Here is a 22,593-nt window from a genome sequence, read left to right on the forward strand (position 1 = left end):
CTAAGGGAAGGTCCCTTTCCTTCAGAAAAAACCAAGCCTGTATCTAATCCATGCCAGGCAGAAGTAGCAGGGCTCTTGTAGACCAGGAGGGCAGCAGGGTTAGAATAAAGCAGTTGGCCACATTAGAAAGGTAGGAGTATAGAACTTTCTGCAATGCAGTTGCAACAGTTTCTGCTGGTGTTAGCACCTGTCTCAGCAAGAGATTTTTCTGTGAATGCTTTTCATGGGGGTTTTATGCATTCAGGCAGCAAGGATGAAGACTTCCACCACACTGTTAGTCTGAACCAGTCCCAGAGTTCTTATATTCTTATTCCAATAAGGAATTATAAACTTCTGAAATTGTTCATATTGAAGAAAAGAATTTTTAAAAAAAGGACACAACATGAATAAATTCATTTTTCCTCCAAATTCCTTCTCTATTTTGAGAGAATTTGGGGTTTGAAATCCCACAGGTTTTTAGAATACTAGGAGTCATTGACAAAATTGAAAAAAAGAAAACTAAACTCAGGCTTGAATAAGACTTCCCCTCATGTCAGCATACTATTGATATCCCCTCAATCTTGCCACCCACCTGCCTTTGAAGATTTAAGCCCCTTCCCATATGAATATAAAATAAGAACACTTAGATGTCCTGCTAGTATTTCTCAAAAAACTCAAATTCTTCTTGGGGGCTGGATAAATAATAGAGCCTGATTATTCTAATAAGCATCAAATGAGGTATTCAGAACAAAGACGTAGAATTAATTCACCTTTAAGACAAATGCAGATCTTCTGGTAAAGCCAGCAGGGTTGCATTTTTCAACAAGAAGTATACATTCAACTGTATTTGCTGATATTGGTCACACTCAGACTTGAGAGGTGAGAGGAAGTATGGAATATATTTTCTGTTTAAGCCCTTCGTGGCCAAAGGTGGCTTTGCTAAAAAAGCAAAGCCACCTTTGCTTTTTTAGGTGTAAAAAAGCAAAGGCAGCAGAGTTACTACACAATGTCAGCCTTTCTGAGAACATCTCTTGAAGAGACTGAGAAAACCTGCCAGAGTTCTACAGAAGTTTTGATGAAGGGAAGCACTTGGATAAGGACATTAAATCCGAGCTGATACCAGCATATGGGAGTTGAAGTCTTTTCTCATTATCTTGGCTGATTTTCTGCCAGGAGACACATCTGCTGGACTTCTGCAGGAGCCCTGTGGGAATATAAACCTAGGCAGTCAGACCAGCCTGCTAAGTCATATTTATGTAACATTGTTAGGTAATTTCTCACACATCAAGGGATGCACTGCCTCATAAACACACTTGGGGCTCATGGAAGGTGGGGAAAAATCATGTGGGAGGCATACTTACCATCTGATGGGAAACTACATGGACACCAGTGGAGAATTCTCCTCCAAAAAAAATGAGAAGTGACTACTCCTCAGGATTACTTAGCAAGTTGCTCACATTACATATTTAGAATGATAATTTCCCTGAGCTGTCAAAATTCCAGATTTAAGACATATGATTGAACTGCTGTTAGGAGCAATAATGGTTATGGTAAACTAATGGCAGTTTCATGCAAATTCTTTAAACTTTAAACATTGCAAAGTTTTAAAAGCTTAGGGCTTTTGTCATTTCAAGCCAACACTTTCACATTATTATCATCTTTTTGGACTGAATTTTTTTTTTTTTTTTCGTAGTTTGAATACCCCTAGAGGGTTTCCTCTTTATACAGATAGGGGAAAGAACATGCTGTGAAGACACAATGAATTATAGCATTGTCTCTTACCTATTCACCCAGTTTCAGATATTTGGCTTGTTAAACTCCTGCTTTCCACTCACACGTGCAGAACTCTCCAGGGCAACACCTCTAATATGTCTTGATGCATTGCATATGTCAAGGTGGGCTTTGAGTGTATTTCTAAAGATTGATCCTTATTTTAATGAAAAATGAAGAACATTGTGCTGCAAAAAACTGCCCTTATGTTAGCATTTCAGTTATCTTCATTGTAATTGAGAAAGAGAAATATGACTTCAGCTAAGTCCATTTTGTCCCAGGGACAAAATTCTCATGGAGGAGTATGCATTTCATAAGGAGCTGCATTCTGATGACTTCTCCAATTTACTACTGAAAATTTAAAACAAAACAGAACATAACCACCACACCCCAAGAAGTGACATTTTAAAGAGCTCAGGATTTGTCCAGTTGCTGTAAAGACCAAACAATTGAACAGTCTGACAAAAACCCCAAAACTTCCATGTAATTGTTATCTGCAATAGTTTAGTTATGTTATGAAGTTAAGTTATGAAGCTTCTGTAGATTATTAATTAGCAATATACTCTCATCTGAAACTAGGGGCTGAATAACAATATTTCCTGGAGGAATATTCAATTATTCTCACTGAATTTTGTATCTGGAGTTTCTCTCTAAAGTCCAAATCAAATAATGACCATTAACCGCTGCTGCTGAATCCCAGATAGGTTTTTTATGTCAATAAAACCCAGACACAGTTTGGTGTGTATCAAAGTGTTTTGATGGGTCAGATGGGAGAACTAAGTCATCTTCTTTCCTGATAAAACTCCAAATATTGGATGTTCAACAGCTTCTTACCAATAATGCATAGCAAAATGTAAGAACAGGAATTGTCATACAGTAATTTGACATTTCTGACACAAATGAATGCTTTGAATATACAGAGAGTTGCTCCTTCAACTTTTTCTTAAGGAACCACCTCATACATCTTGAAAATTTATGTGTCTCTGTCCAACTTGTGAACAGTTAATTGCTACATCCTTTTCACAGTGGAGAGTTTTTTCTCTACTCTTTTTTCCTTTGCATATGTATACACATGATATCTCATTACTAAGTATGTTGGGAGTACTTATCTGCATGGAGGAAAGGTAGTGCATTTTTCCAAGTTGTAATGATAAGCTAAAAGCAAGCCCTGCAAGGTAAAATCTATTTAAAATGTGGCAATTGGGGAAAATATGTCCCCTAAGCATAGCAAACACACTATCAAAGTGAGTTAGCTACCAATTCACTCCTACATTTTGCACAAAGGGCATTAAATTCTAGGGTAAAATAAAGCCAAATGATGTATGCCTGTTCTCTGTGAACAACAGATCATACAAAATGAGCTCCAGATGAGGTGGTTTTTTGTTGTGTTTTCAGCATTCAGCTGGCTTTCTGGAAAATATTTGCTTTTCTGTTAGAAACACATTCTTTTTCTATGTAAACTCCTATCACTAGGCATATGGAAAAAGAGAAACTATAGGTCTAATGCAGTAAATTAAAATGTGAGGTCCTAGGAAGGGTCAGACACTATGATCCAGGACCCAATTTTGACCGAACTTATCAATGGATAATCTCCCCAGAAATGTAGATATGCTTAAACTCTTCCTATTGGAAACAGTTAGAGAAGCAAAACATCCCAGCAGGGAGAAGAAACTTAATTCTCAATTCCTATGGCCTGGATAATATCATCTCCACATGGGAAAATATGTTAGCTAGTCTCAGTATTTCACCTCACAGACACCAGGAGCATGCATTTAAGAAAAAAAAACCCAAATCAAAAAGAAAACAAAAACAAAAGCAAAACCAACCAACCAAACAAAAACATAACAAAACCCCCCACACAAACCAATGAAACAAAACCACAAACAAACAAACAAACAAACATGTATGGAGTTCACAAAAGAACACTTTGGCAGAATTATGTCCTTGGAGAATATTATATCTTAAATCCAAATATGAAGTAGCTGACTTCTCACTTAAAATTTCTAATATGCTACCTTATATAAGCTGCTTTCTTTTGTGTAGCATGGGTTGATAAGCCTCCAAACTTGTTTCAATTCTATAGAATTATTTTCTTTGAAATGGGTGACTGATTGCACAGAACCACAACATCAGGGAATGGATGAGGCTGGAAGGGACCCCTGGAGGTCTTCTAGGCCCTCCTCAAGCATGGTCTGCTCAAGAGCACATTACTCAGGATTTTGTCCAGATTTAATGTCTCCAGGGAAAGAGTTGCCACAACCTCTCTCAAGTTCCCCAACTAATAGCATTACTTCAAAAACCTGATTTATCAATTGTAAATGTGCTGGATTTCACTAGACTTTTGTTCCTATTTTGCTCTCTGAGATTAACAGAAGACATTGTAAGGACCCTCCATTAGAGAATCACTGCATGGTTCTTATGCCTTGAACGGGTAGGTCTTGTACCCTGCTCTGTAAAACTGAATACTTCTAACTTTTTTGGGCATCTTCTCATTTCAAAACTCTTTTCCAGTGTTTGTGTCAACTTCATACCTTAGCTTTCAAAGTTATATTTGAGAGAGGCTTCCAACTATTGCATTTTGCCTCCTGAAGATATCCAGGTAGATGCAAGGCTGTAGAATTAGATTTTAATTATCAGTAACAGTTAGTTCTATACCTATATAGGATACCTGCATAGTGACACTTGTCTTCAAAATTTTCAGGATTAAACCCAACCTCTGCTTCATATGTCATCACCACTAATGCACTCTCCTGCACACATATGCATATATATATATATACATATATATATATACTACATATATATACACTATACATATACTATATATATATACTATATATATATACATATATATATACACACACTATATATATAGTATATATATACACTATATATATATATACTATATATATATACTATATATATATACACACACACACACACACAGAGTAAGGCAGAAAATCAGGAAGAAGAAAAGATTGAAGATACTGTTGAAAATATGTTGGGGAAGGTCAATATTGTCTCTTCACTTTGGTTTTTTATGACTTCTAGGAACCATAACAATAACCTCATTCCATGGCTGCAGTGCCAGTCTTTTCTCACCCTGGGATATCCCCAACAGGTGACACATCATAAGACTATCTCCTAATTCAGAAGAAATATGAACAGTCTATGTGAGTGTTCCAAGGAGGAAGAACATTGAAGAAAAATCTAAGGATTAAATCAATATAGACAATTCCTGGAATGCAACTACATAAAAATTCCAAGGTGCACTTAAAGATGCATGCAACCCTGAAGTATACAGCTAATTTTATCCATAAAGAAAAGAGTATTTGGAAGAATATTTGGCTAAGTGTGGGATGAGATTACTGCAAACTTGAATGGGCTTTTGTTTTGAAAACCTGCAGGAAAAAAACTTTCGAGACTGCAGCAAGGACCCACCTGAAGGGTCCAATGAGCTTAAAAAGACCTCCTGACTTCACAGTGTGATCAGACACTATGAAATAGAAGATTCAGATACATATCAATGCATTTTCTAGATGCATCCAACATACATTTTATGTGTTAGATTCTAATTTTGGATATTTTTGCTATGGTAATTGATATAATACACTTGAATGAATTTAATGTCTTTCCTCAAGGGCCAGTACATGGGCCCACATGATTTAACAGCATTTTCAGCAGCCTGGACAATTGGAGAGACAGCACCCTCAGCAAGTGTACTGATGGACCCAGCTGTGTGGCGTGGCCAGCATGCCAGAGAGAAGGGATCCTGTCCAGAGGGAACTTGAAAGAATCAAACGCATTGCATAAAAGTGTTAAAACATTGACAGAAATACAGGAGAGAAAGATTACTTGTGAAAAAGGGAAGAGAGCCAGGGAATTTATGAGCATAAGCCATATGAATTTATAAGTCTAAATCCTGACCAATGAATCTTAAGTCTAAGCAGACACATCTGTGCTTAAGCAAAAGCAGAATGTGTGTTTTAAAGCTGCACTCTGTAGTAATTTCTCCAAAGGATTGTGCAGTGGTTGATTTTTAAGCAGTTCATTGTGGCCATACAAAATCCTCGTTACTGAGATTGCCCACAGAGGTCACAGGGTTTGTTTCTGTAGCTTGGAATGAAATGTAGCTTTTGTCAGTCAATTTCTAGAGAAAATACTTTCACTTTTCAATTCAGTCATTTCCATGACTGGTTTGAAATGTAAGCTAGTGCTTACAGTTTATGTTCTACTTAACAGACTTGTTCAAGTAAATAATTGTATGAAGCAAACATGAGGGGACATGGTAAAAGAAACATTTCTTATTTTGACATTGGAAAAGGTATTAAAAAAAAAGTAATGTCCCTGCTTTGGCCTATTTAATAAACATTAGCTGACATTTATTTAAAAGCAGGAACTCAGGATCTGTCACATTGAGTCAGAAAAACAACTACTAATCCCTATTCTTTCATGTTACAGAAAAATGTAGAAATTTCTCCGTGGATAAATGAGTAAAATCTTTCATTAATATTTTCTTACTGATTCTTAGGTAGTTATTTTATCTTTTTTCTGACTCTAAGACCTAATATATTCCCCACATTTTTCCTTTTCATAGTTCTTCATGGTAAATACATGCTGAAACTGGACAAAAATAATGTTTAACCAGCTTCTTTTGGAGGCAAGGAGATAGAAGGTTGTAATGAGATATAATGATGTAAGGTTTTTTTCTGTTTTGCTGAGACATTCAGTAGGAGTGATGGCATGACTGTATTGCTTCTTGATTGCAGTGAAGTGTAAACATAGAAGTATTTTTTCTGCAATGGAATTATTTTGGATTTTTACAGGAGTGCTCATGTAATTATTTTCTCATCAGGGAGACCCTTGCTGTTTTGGGCTGTTTTGTTGGATGCTATAATGTATCTATCATTAATTTCACAGCAAAATAAAAACATTAAGGTTAATGAAGGCAATGATTATAATGAACTCATCTTTACAAGCCTCCTGATCAAGGAGCTCAGGACTTTGCTACATCATGCTTATAATTTGCCAAGTCCCAGTTCTTCATGTTTAAATTTCTTCTGAGGATCCGCATTTGCATGATAAATCATGTGTGTCTGTTTGAGAGATGGATTTAGATCAAACCCAATTACCCTTGTATTTTAAGGGTGGAATGGTCACACCAATGACCTTTAAGCTGCAGCCATTGAGGTGAGGAGTAATCAAGGTGTGTTTGTGTGACCAGTTTCAGGAGGTTGAAGCAGGAATGCCAAATACATCTGAACAGTAAAAGAATCATGGGACTTGTAAGGTTGGAAAACACTTCGAAGAGCATCAAATCCAACCACCATTTTCACCACTAAACCCTATATCTAAGTATAATGTCTGCATGTAGCTTGAATGCTTCCAGAGAAGGTGGTTCCACTACTTCCCTGGGCAGTCTGTTCCAATGCCTGACCACCCTTTCAGTCAATAAATTTTTCCTAATATCAAACCTAAACATCCCCTGATGCAACTTGAAGCTGTGTCCTGTAGTTCCATCACTTGTTACCTGGTAAAAAAGCCTGACCCCCAGCTGGCTAAAGTCTCCTCTCAGGGAATAGTAGAGGGTCTCTCCTGAGCCTCCTTTTGTCCAGACTAAACAATCCCATTTCCCTCAGCTTCTCTCATAGGACTTGTGCCCAATATAGGGCATAGTCGTGGGAGAAATTACCTCAGAGAAGGATGGCAAGAGTTTTTTATTATGTTACTTTCTTGAGGTCAGATGCAGATTGAAAGAAAGCACTCTAGCAGCGCTGGTAAAATAGAAATTATTTTATTCACAGATGCAGATGGACAGAAAGCCATCTTCCCACAATCTGAGCTGGCCAAACTTGTGACAGATATGGTGGCTAAAGTCTTTTCCCTGAGTTCACATGTTTTGCCTTTAAGTGGTATTTCAGTAAAACCATTGTTTTAAATATGCACAAGTGTGTTATTTTATGACACTTGTGTTTGCAGAAATGAACTAGAAATCAAATGTTGCTGATTATTACTAGATGTGAAAATTAGCAGATTATCTTTCTCCTAATAGTCCTTAATATTTTTTAACTGACTGATATGAGAGAAAAGCACTGCATACAATTCTGATAGAAGACACAAGTGATTAATCTAAGCAAATTGATTTCATTTTCCCTCAATGTAAGCATATGCAAAAGTAGGTCTAGATCTAAAGTTCCTGATATTAAAAAAAAAAAAAAAAAAAAAAAAAAAAAAAGAAGAAGAAAGGAAACTAATAGAATTAATTGGACTAAAAGGCTCAGGAACTAAAACACAATAGAGACTTGGAATTTTAGAAATTCACTGACAAAAACATCCCACAGTAAAGTAGGAAATGCATGAGTCTATAGCTTAAAGAATTAATTGTGTAAAGAACCCCAAGAAATTATAATTTCTCAGTTAAAAAGGATGTGATAAAATTAATGTTCCAAAAGACATGACACCTAGAGGGTAGAAAAAAGTTCCCAAAGGCAAGTTAAGATAGACTTGTAAAACTATTGAAAGAAATAGGTCTTGTTCCTCAGAAAAGAAAAAAGGGTGAGAAAATGTAGAAAGAAGTAGAATTAAGAGAGAAGCAACACTAGCAAGACTGAATGTGTTCAAGTGTGGGGGGACTGGATAATTTCTAAGCCCATTTCTGAAAGAGCTAGGACATGAAATTATAGGTCTGGGACCAAGCATTTAGACTAAATCTAGCAAGATAATTGTGACACCTTATTTAAGAATAGGAAATTAACACCTATACTTAAGAACAGAGGAGGGGAAAGTGATCTAACCCACTGCAAGCTTGTTAATCTAATATCAACTCTATCAAAGGATTTAGAATTCTTTCTTTAAAAAAACACAGGATGGTAAGTGTAATGTAAAATCATGCACAAATCTAGGTTAGCAAAAGTAGATCATGCCACAGTGTTGAAAGAGATTTTGTAGTTAAACGAAAAGATGGTGGCTCTAATACATAGGGATTTCAGCAAAGTATTTGACATGGTGTTGAAAAGAAAAATAAGTTAGACTAGAAAGTAAGAAATAGTAAAATGGAGGGTATATGTTTAAATCACAGTAAACAAGGAAATATTGAGTAAAAAGGAGTCATCAGTGGCATTTAAGGATGTCATTAGTTCCCCCAGTAAAGAAGTGGGGGAGATACTGACAAGTTTAACTGACATTGTGATTTTTGGAGTCATCATTAATACAGGAGAATATTTTTCTATAGTATTGAAAGAAAGAGATGAGAGATGGCCCTGAGTACCAGAAAAAAACAAAGGTGAGATGAAATTCAAAAGCACAAAATACAAAGTCATGCACTTTTGAAATATAACAATTTTCCTCTAAACTGGGATTTCTTCAGGTGGTAATGACAGAGGGACAGACCTTGTAGAACTGACTGAGGACAGACCAACACAATGGAGCCAACTGAGAAAGGCAAAGAAGTTCCTTGAACATCCCAAGTGAGATAATCTCTGTATCCTACAAAACTCAGCCTAGATTAAGTTCAGACTACAGTACAGAGGAATGACTATGAAATTAAGAACTTCTATTATCAAAGGAGACTGAAACAGCTTGGCTTGTTAACCTTGCAAAATGAAGGCCAAATAGGGATTATTCTTGCTTTCTGTAAATACATCAGTGATAATAAACATCCAAGAGGCAAAAGTCTGTTTGGTGTAAGAATAAATGGAATTAAACTGGATCTTAAAAAAATATTATGCTGGAAATTAAATGAAGGTTTCTGAGAACAAGAGTCTGGAAAAGTGTCCAGTACAAGAGGGGCAAAAATCTTAATTAATTCTAAACTTTGATTAGTTTATGAAATTGGATGTGTAACATAATTGCTCATAAAAGCAGAAACTTAACTCATTAATCTATGAAGTCCTTTCCAGTTCCAAGTTTGTATTTGTGCTGAAGATGATGTGAGGTTTATGACATATGATAATAATCCATCTACATATTTAATGGGAACAATCACGGCTGTATGGCCATATAGCTGATGTCCTTTCTTGCAGTACATTGAAATAATTGGCCAAAAAAAAATTAGAAGCAGCTTGGTGTGCTGAGTGCACACAATTTGTCATTTAGTCAGTGGTTTGTGCTTATTCATTATCATCATCTGACATTCTCTATCACAGAGAAATTTTTATGGACAAATGAGCTAAAGCAAGAATGACAATATGCAAAAGAGATCAGAAAATAGGAGGCCTTTTTCTTCCTCTCTTTTATTGTTTGGTTAAGGAGCATGTCACAGTGATCAGCACCCTTGATAAAGCATGTAAATGTTTAGAGCCTGTTATTCCTCAGCTATTACTTGCATACTCTTATCATAACAGCAGTCTGATAGAAAGTGATGGGGATCAGTTCCCAGGAGGAGAAAGCTTAGACTGACTTTTTGGTTCAAATAGTACCATGACATTGTTAGTTCTGGCTTAATAACTCTGATGTGGATTTTGCCTTCAGTTCACTGAGGTATCTTCAACCTTTTATTTTGTTTTTTAATAACTCTAAAGACTGCAAATTGTGCTTATATCCATTTTAGCATTTAAACTATGTCTTCATCTAATGTGATCTAAAGATTATTTTATTTCTATACAATATTCCTATATTTTCAAGTTGCAATTTAAAAAGTAAACCAGGTTGGTGTCAAAAGGGAAATTTTTCCAGTTCAAGTGGTTTCAACAAAACAGAGATCAAAGCAGTTTATTTATTTATTAATAGCACAAAACCAACAAACCTTCAGTGAACTCTACATTCAAGACACATTGACAACACAACAGATAAACTGCAATACTAGACACTGTCAAACCTGTTAAATATCCAGCTACAAATTCCTAAACACTCTTTTAATCTCAAAGCATTTTATATAAATTATACTCAAATACACACAGGCTAATATTTACATGAACACACTCACATCTCTCACAAATTGTGTGGGTTTTGGGCACACAAACCCTCCCCAGGATTCACAGCCCTTGCTTGCAGCCCCCTTCTCAGGGAGCTGCAGATGAGGGGAAGAAATCCCCACAAGGTCACAGGTGCACCCAAAGGGCCCCTGCTGCCTCCCCCAGCTGTTCTCATCCAGGGGTAAGTTCCTCAGAGCACTCAGAGAAGGATGCTCAGCCTGGTTTGGGCAGGGTGGTGATGCCATGCAAACACTTCTGGCAGGACCAAAACAGATTTTTTTTTTTTTCTTTCTGTCTGTCTCTTAGTCCCTGTTGTTCCCTATAGTTTATATTTTTAGTATGTTTTTATCCAAGCTGATTGTTTTGTCCAGAAGTACTTTTGCAATTCAGCAGGATAATGGTCATTTTCCTGGTTGGCTTTGCTGCCATGGAACAAATGGCACTCTGACACTTTGGGGCATTTCAGCTACAGACACTGCTGCACTCAAATTCCTGCCTAACCACAAGGTTGTGTTTCCTGGGAAGCTCCCCCACAGACTGTAATTGCAATGCTAAATCATAAACCCCTCCTTAATGAATGTCTGTCATAAGCAGACAGCCTGAATTTTATAATAGAGTACAAACAGAGAATATTAGGTGTATCACGCTATTCTGAATTCTAGAAATGAATGTCACAAACAATCAGGCAAAATATTATGGCTGAAACAGAGGTGCTTCTATAAAACTCTGAATAACAAATGATCAGTTAGACAAGTATTGGAGTTCAAAATGTGGAAAGGCAAAGTGCTATTTCCTTCAGTACTTTTCACTTGAAATTCAGTCAATAAGTCAAAAATGACTTATGTTTTCTGGTGAAATGCCTGATACAAGTAAAGTCTTTAAATTAGATCCTTTTTATGAATCAGGTTAAGCATCCAGAATCTAATCTGCACTTTTCAAATCATCAGAATATTATCTATAAAGAGCAAAACAAAACAAAGAAAAACCTATTTGAGAATCATAGAAAAGTTTACTAGAGTTTTTTTTTTTTTGGTGTTTTTAAATTTGTTTGTTTGAGATTTTTTTTCCTTCTTTTGTTTTTATTGTTTTGGGTTTTTTATTTTGAAAACTCTTCTTGGACTTTCAAACTAAGACCAAAAGGGTGATCCTGAAGGATCATGTGAGAGAGTAAGAGATTGTTTAATGTCACATAGTCATCACCCCTTATTTTACCATATTCATACTTCTATAAGAAGTTAATGTTAGAGTACAGAAGGTACCTAAAATGTATGTGGTATGGCACTTGGGAACAGATTAAATACCTAACTACTCAGCACAGTAATCTCTAGCAGGAGAGCACATTCACACTTTGGAAGATTAACCTACTCCCATGCACTGCTTTATTAAGACCAGCTAATTTCTTCCCCTAGAAATATTCTCCACTACTACCACTGAGGAGAAAAGAGATTGAACTAGTGCTTTTTAAGGAGTTACTTGTTTTCCTTAGACTTTGTGAGTCATTTTTATGTTTGTACACTCTTGCCTGCAACAGAATTGGTAATAGCCATCCAATTTAGCCCCTGGGATGAGCCAGACAAATAAGCTTTCTGTTCTGCAAAGAGTTCTGGACACTAGTGTCCAGATCCTTTCTTCTTTCTGCTCTGTTTAACAGATCATCCCTTTTCTGTGCCAGATAAATACTTATCAGGACAATAAGGTTTTTTTTCTCTTATGTCCAGTCCTGCAGTGCTCAGTCAAGCCCTATTGTCCTTTTTTACATGTGTAACTCCCACCAAGATCAGGTGAAAATTACGAGTCAATATTTATTCCTCCTCACGACTTGCATATAAAGTCATTCAGATTAAAAGTGTAACATGGCATCTCTCTACCTGTCCAATTATGTCCTTCCTGCAATGATATAATATTGATATATAATATAATTTGTGGTTATTTTTTAAGACCTGAGACCTTAACAACTGAATAAGAAAGAAGAAAGATGCTCTTAAGTAGTGATTTGGGATATGTAGATCAAGGCTTTTATTTTCTGGAGGACAGTTATTGAAATCTGTCTTGCAGGAGTTGCAGTTCTTGGCACATGTTTTTCTTTATCAGTTGGAGGAAGTGCTGTGCAATATTGTAAGCAAGTGATGTTGGAAGTCAAATCTGGGTCTGTAGTAAGAGACCTGTTTATAGAGGGATTCACACTTAACACTGGAGACCCAGTTCTCTCTCAATCTGTTCCTACTTATGATACTTGGTATTCTACGGGAATTAAGGATTGACTCAAGGCTGAAGATTTGAATTAAAATTCAAGATTGAAAATCAACCTAATTAAATTCTCTGAGAATAAATTTACATTCAAAAGTGTGCACTAGCCCTGTTGAGCTTATCAGGGATGTTATATTGCACCTTAGATATCTTGCATACTTATATAAGTTAATATATATAATGGTTTCATTTGTGTTAGTAGGAATATAATTTTTATTTTTCTTTTACAGTTATTTCACCATCTTTCTATTTTACCTGCTCCTTGCTGTAGCCTTAGAGGCTAGATTCTGACAATGAGGGACTGAACATTGTTGATGCAGTGCTGCCCTTCTAGCAGGGCTATTAGCTATTCTGGTGATACAAACTAAAAATAAACACAATCAGGGACTATTATTGCCCTTTTAACCATAAAATACAAGCACATTGCCTGAAAATGAGCAGTAAGTTGCTGTATTAGGACGAGGTGTCCTAATGTGAAGAAAAACAAGATATAAAGCAAAAATAAATAAAAAAAATCAAGTTACATAGTCTTCCTTCTCTTATAATAAAAAATGTTGGGTTTATTGTTCTCTAAAGCCCAGACTAATGCATTGCCTTTTTCAGAAGCTGAGACTTCCTGTCACACTCCCATCAATGAGGAGATATCAGAGGAGTATTACAGCATAAAGACTTCTCATGTAGGTCTCCATTTGTAGCAATGACATATCCTTATCTACCTAAATCTTGATTAAAGTGAGATGAAGAAAATGCATATTTAATTCCTAATATGCTAAATCATGATCTCTGTGGGGACAGTGACAGAACCTGAGGGAAGGGCCTGAAGTTGTCTCAGGGGAGGTTTAGTTTGGATATTAGAAAAAGATTCTTCCCCCAGAGGGTGTTTGGGCACTGGAAGAGCTTCCCAGGGCAGTGATCACAGCACCAAGCCTGACATAGTTCAAAAAGTGTTTGGACAATGCTCTCAGGCACATGGTGTGACATGTCTATATGACTATTTATCTTTTTTTTTGTTTTGTTTCTTTTTTGGAAGGGGGGTGGTTTCTGATAGAGTAATAATGAAATATATTTTTAAGGAAACAAGATAACAAAATGAAGAACTATTGTTTCTATGTCACTTCCTTTAATTCTCTTCTACAGTTACTTTTCATATGTGCTAAGACCAAAAAAATGTGTACATTGGTTACAAAATCCCTTTGGGGTGCCCAGTCATGTAGGAAATAGAATAATTAATCTAAAAATAAATGTAAAATGAATGGATCAGGTAGACAATAGGTACATTTTCTGGTGATGAAAAATCTCCTGTGACATTTGCATAGAAATGGCCTGAATATATATATTTGGGAGTATAACCCACACTGTTCAGCATGGAATGTTTTATTAATCATAGTTTTTAAAGACAGTGAGCATGGGAGGAGGTAGATCAGGAAATAAATAATACATACTACCGAAATGGTCCTGAGATGAGTAGCTCTTCCCTTTATAAATATTACAAGCAACTCACAATCCCCCAGGTAAGAACACAGTATTCAACACATTTAATGATGAACAACAACAAAAGAAGAGCATTTTAATTTAACATGGGAGTCAGTTCCAAGTCTATCAGTTGGCCATCCTGAGAAGTGTATTACAGCCCTAATAGTGCTGATAGTGATTTCCAGTATATTTTTATCCTTCATTACTGGAAACTGACTCTTGCAGTAACAGCTTTGCATCATATTATTGGGGATGAAATTACCTGACATTTTATGTACCATCAATATCAGATTAAAGTGTCAGTAGTGAATTTTGCACCATGTTGCTGCTTGATACAATAACGGTACTAATAATATCTGAAATTATGACTCCTTTTCCCCACACAAAAAGAGATAACTTCAGAAGGGTGGGGGGGGAACATAATTTTTCCCTGTATTCCCTTTTTCAAGTAAATATTCTTTTGACAATAAGCACATTAACTTAAATTAATTTTTTTTTTTAAAGTCTGCAAAAGTATTGGGACCTGATGTGGTCCTAACATCCCTGCTGGAGTACAGGATGAGTCAGTGACTAATTGAGGTGTTCTGATCCAGCTGGAAGGGCTTGAATATACATTTTTAGTATTGCAATAGCATCTAGAGTAGCTGGCCTAAATCTCTTCCCTGGAGGCTGGCATTAATTGTGTGAACATAAGAGCACTGTTAAAGGGTCAGGGCAAAAATCCTCCTCGCTCCATCTCCAGCACTGACCAGCAGCAGGGGCACAGGAGGCGTGTAAGAGCAGGGCAGCATATGGTGCCAGATCCCTGGCATGTTCCTTTGCCAGCAGTGACTTGTGCCTCTGGGACTGCCTGAATGGAAGGTGATGCTTTTGTGTTTAATAGAATCCTGTCAGTTTTATGCCATTAATTTATCTCATCTTTTTTTAATCCAGAATGGCTTTATGTATCCACAGTGTCATTTTTTAATCCAGAAAGGCTTTAGGCATCCACCGTGTCTACACATTGGACAAAGTACCTCTATGTCCTGCTTTGAATCTGTTACTTGTTAATTTTATTTTATGGTCTTAGCATAGATGAGACATTTTCTATTCATTTGATCCACTCTGTATTACTGGTATTTTATAGAGATATGCCATATCCTTTCCTCAGTGACTTCTTGAAAATGAAGGTGTTATTATGTTTAGACTTTCACTATTATTGGTCCTCCTTACTATCCTTCTCTGTATCTTTTCCAGTACTGCAGTATTCTTTTGGACACAAGGGAACAACAAACTATATTAAAGATGCCTTAGGGGATTTAAATAGTGGCATTATAATGTTTTGTCTTTTGTTTTCTACTCCTTTCCAAGTAATTGTTAATTCTGCCTGCTTATGGTAGCCATTAAACATGGCGCTAATACTTTGGCAGAGATACCTTCTGTAACTTCAGTGTCTGTTTCCAGTACAGGAACAGCTACTTCAGAAGATGTCACAGTGAAAGCAAGATCACCCCGAATGCAGAGTGAAGATTTCTTTTCCACAACTCTGCTTCCCTGTCACATCATTTTTACTAGTGAAGCAGAACATGGACAGAACTGCTCTTTGCAGCAGACACGGCCCTACATATTATAAGACAAATATCTCCAAGGTCTGTTCCTTTGGAGTCTAAGGAGTCAGAGAGGAAGATCCAAAATGAGCCTTTTGCATCTGAAACAAAGTATGGCAGATGACTGAATGTACCTTTGTTTCAGGGGGGTGGAAAAGGCAAATGAGCAGGAGCTGCTGAATCACTGAGATAGATGTAGAGAAGTCTTTCCATAGCTGTAAGTAAGAGGAGGAGTCACTGGAGCAAAAGGGACTGAGGTAATCCAGTTAGACTTGCTAAAGAGGTAGAGCACTGGAAAGTGGGTTCTCACAGCTCCTCTACCTTCTCACAAAGAGAAGATACACATATTGCTAGTTTGATCCTGGAGACCCTCTGAAGTGGGACAAGTATTGCAAGTGGAGAGCCAGATGTGGCATGATGGAGTCCCCTTTCTCCTGCCAGCAGCATCATGTAGTGTCATATTCAATGACTTCCTTTAGACGTGTTGAGCAAATATGAAATATGAGAATCTTAACCCAAAGAAAGGTCAAGGAGGCCTTTTCTGCCACATAAAAAAAAAAGAGCATTTGATGATGGTGGTACAGACTGTAACCAGGATGATTTATCCATGATAAGGACAGAGGCTGATTGCATTATGATGTTGCTGGGAAGATTTACAATTTATTCATTTTATGGAGTATTGAAAACTGTCACTGATAGTGATCTCTCAACCTCAAAAGTCAAGGGTTTTCATCTAAGATTCCACAACTGAAGATCATTAGTACCAAGAAATTAAGCTCATATTTCTTTTAATGATATAGTTTCAAACAGAGACATCTGAACAGAAATGTAGACTCACGTGTGTAGCTCATCTCTGGATGGATGGCCACTCAGCGGAGCCACATGAAAAAGCCCTGTCAGAGAGCCAGGAAGCACCTGGTGCCATATAACACCATCTCTGGGCTGAGAGATACATCAATGCCTTCTGGGAAGTAGCTGGAGGCCAAATAAGATACTCCATGGAGCCTAAAATAAATTTATCACCCATACTTAAGATATTGAACACCAGTCTTAGCCCATACGGTCTGAGGATATTGGATAATGATTCAACTTTCTAGATGCACAGTGTATGATCTAAATACATTAAGAGATGAATTTATTCATGGCTGAGGTATGTTTGTTCTGCTTGGCCATAAGTCACCACTCCTAAAATCACAGATTTAATATTTGTGCTGTGTGTTTTATCTACAGCCTTGGACAGAAGTTTTGCATGTACTAGTCTTTCTCAAATGGTATTTTTGTCGGCTTGTAGCAAGCTAAATTTCACCCCTAGTCACCTGTCAGAGGAATCTTTCCCTAAAAAACAAGGACTCTGTTCACTATGTTGCTATTGATTATGTGGCAGTTTAGACACATAGCACACCTGCATACACATTCCTTTAGGCATCTGGTTTTGGTGTCTTTATTTTGAATTGAGTCCACTTGTCTGATCTGGCTTCCTGCCAACTATTTATTTTTCCTGGTTTTTTTCAGGTGGCTCCCTTTTGTGCCAGTGACTCAATTGTAATACCTGCTTTACTTCTCCGCAGAGGATGGCATTCACAGGACTGCAGTTCTAAATCACCAATATTGTGATGTAAGCCTCACATTCAGTTGGAGACACCGGATGTAACTCAGCTATCTGAAGGTCAACAGCTAATTCTACATTTAAAAATACTGCAGACAAGCCTCTACTGGTTTGTGAAAGATGGCAAACACATGCATGCACACAGAATAAAACCATATGCTGGTACCTTCAGACAATTCAGTTTGAGATCAGGTCTTCATGCATTCTCCTTAAATGATAACATGCTGCTCAATGATCCAGCTGCAGCTTCAGAACATTGGGGTGAGCCTGTGTGGCCAGACCAGGGCTTTCAGGGCCCGTCCTATGTCAGGGTATGTCTCAGCAGCCTTTCTGTGATGTTATTTCCAAGGACCCTTGCTCAGACTTGACAGCTGGAATCCTTCCAGGAGATTTTTCCCTTGCAAATCCAGGACTGAGTATGAGAAAGGAGGTAGAATTTGCTTTTCCTTGTGTCCTGTTAGCACTGGGTTATTTTACTGTTATTTCATCCATCCTTTCAGGATCCCTTTCCCTAGCCCTTCTGTCTTTCCAAATTCCAAATTAACACATTGAACCATGGGATATTAAATGGGCATCTCGGGCCTGAGCTGATTTCTTTTGCTTCTTGTTCTTTGTTTATCTCTCTAAACTTGGCACTCAATCTAGTCAAAGGGTTGGTTTCATTTACAAGCACACACAAATTATCAGATTCTGAATTAGGTAGAAGAGTAGGGATACTGTTCAGAAAATTATTTCTGTTTCAACTTTTTTGTTGACTTCCACATTTACTGTGGATTAAAATTCATGCTGTCTGAGAAAGCCATTTTCTTTTCCAGTCTTGAAACTATTCCTGCTAATAACAATTATATTCAGATTTATGCTGAAAAGCAAGGCAAACATTCTACTTTCTCGAGCTTGCTTGTCTGGAAAAAATGCCTTCACAAACTCTGTTGTGGAAAAAAGTTTCTTCTTCTCAAATTTGAAGCAACTTCTCTACTTTACCAGGTTTCTGCTGTTCAATATTTTCTTGTAGGCATATTCTTGTGAAGATTTTTATTTATTCTGTGTTCCAAAAAGAAGGAAAAGCAAACAAAAACATTTCCTTAGCTGTCTGCTTAGGCAAACTGACCTGGTTTGGCACAGCATCAGCATCATAATAATAAGCCAAGGAAGGTGCAAAGATTGATAAATATGAGCATCCCATCAAGGGTTCTGTGAGCAGTACAGCTGAGAGCTGAAGACTTGTGATAAGACAGGAACACAGAGCAGGACATGAAGAAATAGCAAGGCAGAAGAACCTCACAAAAGCAGAAGCAGGGAAAACGCTTGTTGGAATCACATCTCCCCATTTAATTTTTTTCTTGGATTTATACAACTGGAAACACCCTTTTTCTCAGAAAAAAAAGTCATGAGCTTTGACAGTTATGTTGTTAAATATTTCACCTCTCATTTTCATGTTTTTGTGTGCTCTTCAAGAAAAAAAAACCCAAGAGGAAATGTTGCAAAAAGCATTTTTTGTGAGGGTTCCATGGTGTCTGATGCTCCCCACAATGGAGATGATAAATTTTTGTTGCTAAGAAAAGTTGTCCTTTTGTTGCTTTTATCTTCTGGAAAGTCAGCTAAAGGATAATAAAAGTGGAGTTGGTGGGATAAAGCCTCAGTACAGTAAAATCCATTATATCTAAAAGGAGACACAGAAAGATCAAAGAGGGAGCTAAATGCGTCCTGAAGTACTTCAAAAGGTGGCTCACTTAGGAAATATTGATCATCTCAGGATAGAAGTGGAAAATTGTCCAGCTTTGACTGAGGGAATTGAAGAAGCTGTTGTATAAGTGGAAGACCAGCAAGTCTTTAATTCTGTATGTGGGTTTACATGCAATTGTTATGGTTATTTGCAGCTGTGTGAATTAGTGTATGAATTAGACACCACCCTGCCACTGGTGTTTTGAGGTGCAATCCATTTTATCCAGAGCTGACATTTTTAGTTCTGCTACTGTTCCTAAATACAGAGGTTTCCTTTGTTTTCTAGTTATGTAAAGTACACTTTGCTACCTTTCATTTATGCCTCATTTTGTAACAAATTTAAAGAACAGCTTTCTGATTTGGAACACAAAAACCACAAGGACTCAAAGAGAGAACAAATATAACATTGCTTGTAAAGGTATCAGAGTTTGACATAGTGGGGATATGCGCATATAAATATCTATGCATATGTTACATATTATATATTAATATGGTATATATCTGATGCAATGCCATAGAATCATAGAATAGTTTGAGTTGGGATCTTGTAGGCCATCTAGTTCCAAGCCTCCTTCCATGAGCAAGGAGACCTTCCAGCAGACCAAGCAGTTCCAAACTCCATCCAACTTGGCCTTGAACACTTCTAGAGATAGGGCAATATATGTAATTACATAAAATGCAAAAATAGGTGTAATTATACATAATGTAGTGCAAAAGCATGTCCCCCTAATTAAGGGAGAAGTGAAAAGAAAGCAAAAAAATATATATATACTAAAAAAGAAGGAGATAAATACACATAACAAGAATTTCCAGAAAAACATAAAAAAAGTCTCCATACCAGCTGAACTGCAACAGAATGACAGCTTGTCTCCTCCTACCCTGGCTTTCTTCGGTATTGCTCCCTGCTTGCAGTGATGGTGGACTGGCAGCAGCGTCCCAGAGGAAGCAGCAGCACCCAGGGTTTGCACGCTCTCGCCCCTCTAAGCAGCAGGTGAGGAATCACAGAATCACAGAAGTTCAAGACTGGAAGAGACCTATAAGATCATCAAGTCCAGCCGATGTTCTAACTGTTCAACTAGATCATGGCAGCAAGTGCCACATCCAGTCTTTTTTTGAATTCTTCAAGGGATGATGACTCCACCACCTCACTTGGGTAAATGATTCCAGTATCTGACCACTCTTTCTGTGAAATATTTCCTTCTTAATTCTAACTTACATCTCGCTTGACGCAACTTGAGACTGTGTCCTCTTGTTCTATCTGTTATCGCCCGGAGAAAGAGGCCGACCCCCAGCTCACCACAGCCACCCTTCAGGAAGTTGTAGAGAGTGATAAGGTCACCCCTGAGTCTCCTTTTCTCCAGGCTGAACACCCCCAGCTCCCTCAGTCGCTCTTCGTATGGCTTGTGTTCCAAGCCCCTTATTAGTCTCGTTGCCCTCCTCTGGACACGCTCAAGTAACTCGATGTCCCTCCTAAAGTGAGGGGCCCAGAACTGGATACAGTACTCCAAGAGAGTGAGGAGGAGTGGCTCAGCCCAGAGAGGTCAGAGAGCTCTGACAGTCTGCCTGGCCAACACCTGCCAAATTTCCTTTCTGCCTGCTGAGACTGAAGCTGGCAAAAGCCTTCCAGGTGAGGAACCTGGAGACCCGTCAGTTTGATTTTTCCCAGTGTAAAAATGGAATATTTGTTCACGAAATAAATTTTTTTAAAAATCAATTTTTCAGGAAAGGCATGTTCTCTCAGAAAATCCTCCTGACTAAACATTCCCAAATACCCTCAATGAGAATTTGCATCTGCTGTGGAGGCAGCATACAAGGACTGCAAAATATGGACTCTCTGATGGGTTGATGAGAGTCTGTGGCTGGAATTTCAGCACAGAATTTATGAATACACCTCTCTACTCCCACTTTAAGGTGTGCATGGCTGTGAAAACAATATGATTTGGATGAACAAAATCCAATTTGAGCAGGATCAGTAGCCAAAAGAGGACTCATTACCAATGAGGTGTTCTGTAAAGATGCCCGGTGAATGCTTAAAAGGAACAAAAATAAAATATAAAATAAAATAAATAATATATTCTCTTTAAAATTTCTTTGACTTTAGTGAGTGGAATATTATTGCTGACCTGAGCAAGAGCTTGGGGAGATTCTTTAGAAATTTTTTTTTTTTTTTTTAATTGGAAGTCTGATTCTTGAAGTGATGTATTTGAACTATTTGTCTAAACAAATGTGGGGATTTGTATGTTAAGCATTCACAAATATTCTCTTTTTATTTTAGTAGTCTTATTATTTGGATTAAAAAATCCAAAATAAATTCACAAATGTTAAAAAATTTATTTTTCAAGGGCTGGATTTACTGAAATAAAACATGGAAAAGGATTTTTTTGCCTTAGATGAATCCATGAAACACTCATGATTTTTAAGGTGAATTTCCTTGACAGCAAAATACACTAAGAAACATCAATGAAAAGAAAAAAATAACATAGTTCCAATGCAAAAAATAGAGCAATTTGAGTATTCAGTGTAAGAAAGTAAGAGTATGATCCTGCTTCCAGTGGAGTCGTAGGATGAAGTTCTTAAATCCAATGGATCTGCATGGGCAAGGAGAACATGATCTGCTTTCAGCTGTCTTGATGACATCAATAGTCATCCTCATGGAGAAGGTGTTTATATATATATATATACACATATATATACACACACACACATCTACAGATACAAGGATGTGTGTGTCTGCTTATACAAAGAACTCATTTGCTGGAAAAAAAAGGGAACTTTATCCTACTTCCTCCAATATTTTCTAAGCCACATATATTACCTGAGAACTATCAGGCAGCTCCTTATTTTAGTTATCCTAAACTACATCCTATGTACATAGTTTCGATGGTTTAAATGGGAAATTTTTGATTTATAATACAGCGTTTAAAAAAGATTAAAGCTTTCCAAAACAGTTTTATTAAGAAAATATCCAGTGGCAAGTGTTGAGCTACTTTTTAATTTTTCCCAGAATAATATTATTTAAGCAATATTTAATAAAATCTAGTTAGTGTATGATGCAAAATATTCTTTTCAAAACTGAATTTAAATTATTTTTCTAATTTTTTGGGCATGAAGGCAGTTATAGTCAGCATGTTCCTCTATTGTGTCTTCAGTGCTAAAACTCATTTTTTTTAACTTTAGAAGACTGATTTTTTAAGTGATACATTTGGATTATCTGGTTAAGAAAATGTGGCAAAAAATATTTTCTTTTGCTTTAAATAATCTTTAAATCTCAAACTAAAATAAGGCAGCAAAAGACCTG

This window comes from Ammospiza nelsoni, chromosome 3 (assembly GCF_027579445.1).
Source record: "Ammospiza nelsoni isolate bAmmNel1 chromosome 3, bAmmNel1.pri, whole genome shotgun sequence".
Taxonomy (NCBI): Eukaryota; Metazoa; Chordata; class Aves; order Passeriformes; family Passerellidae; genus Ammospiza; species Ammospiza nelsoni.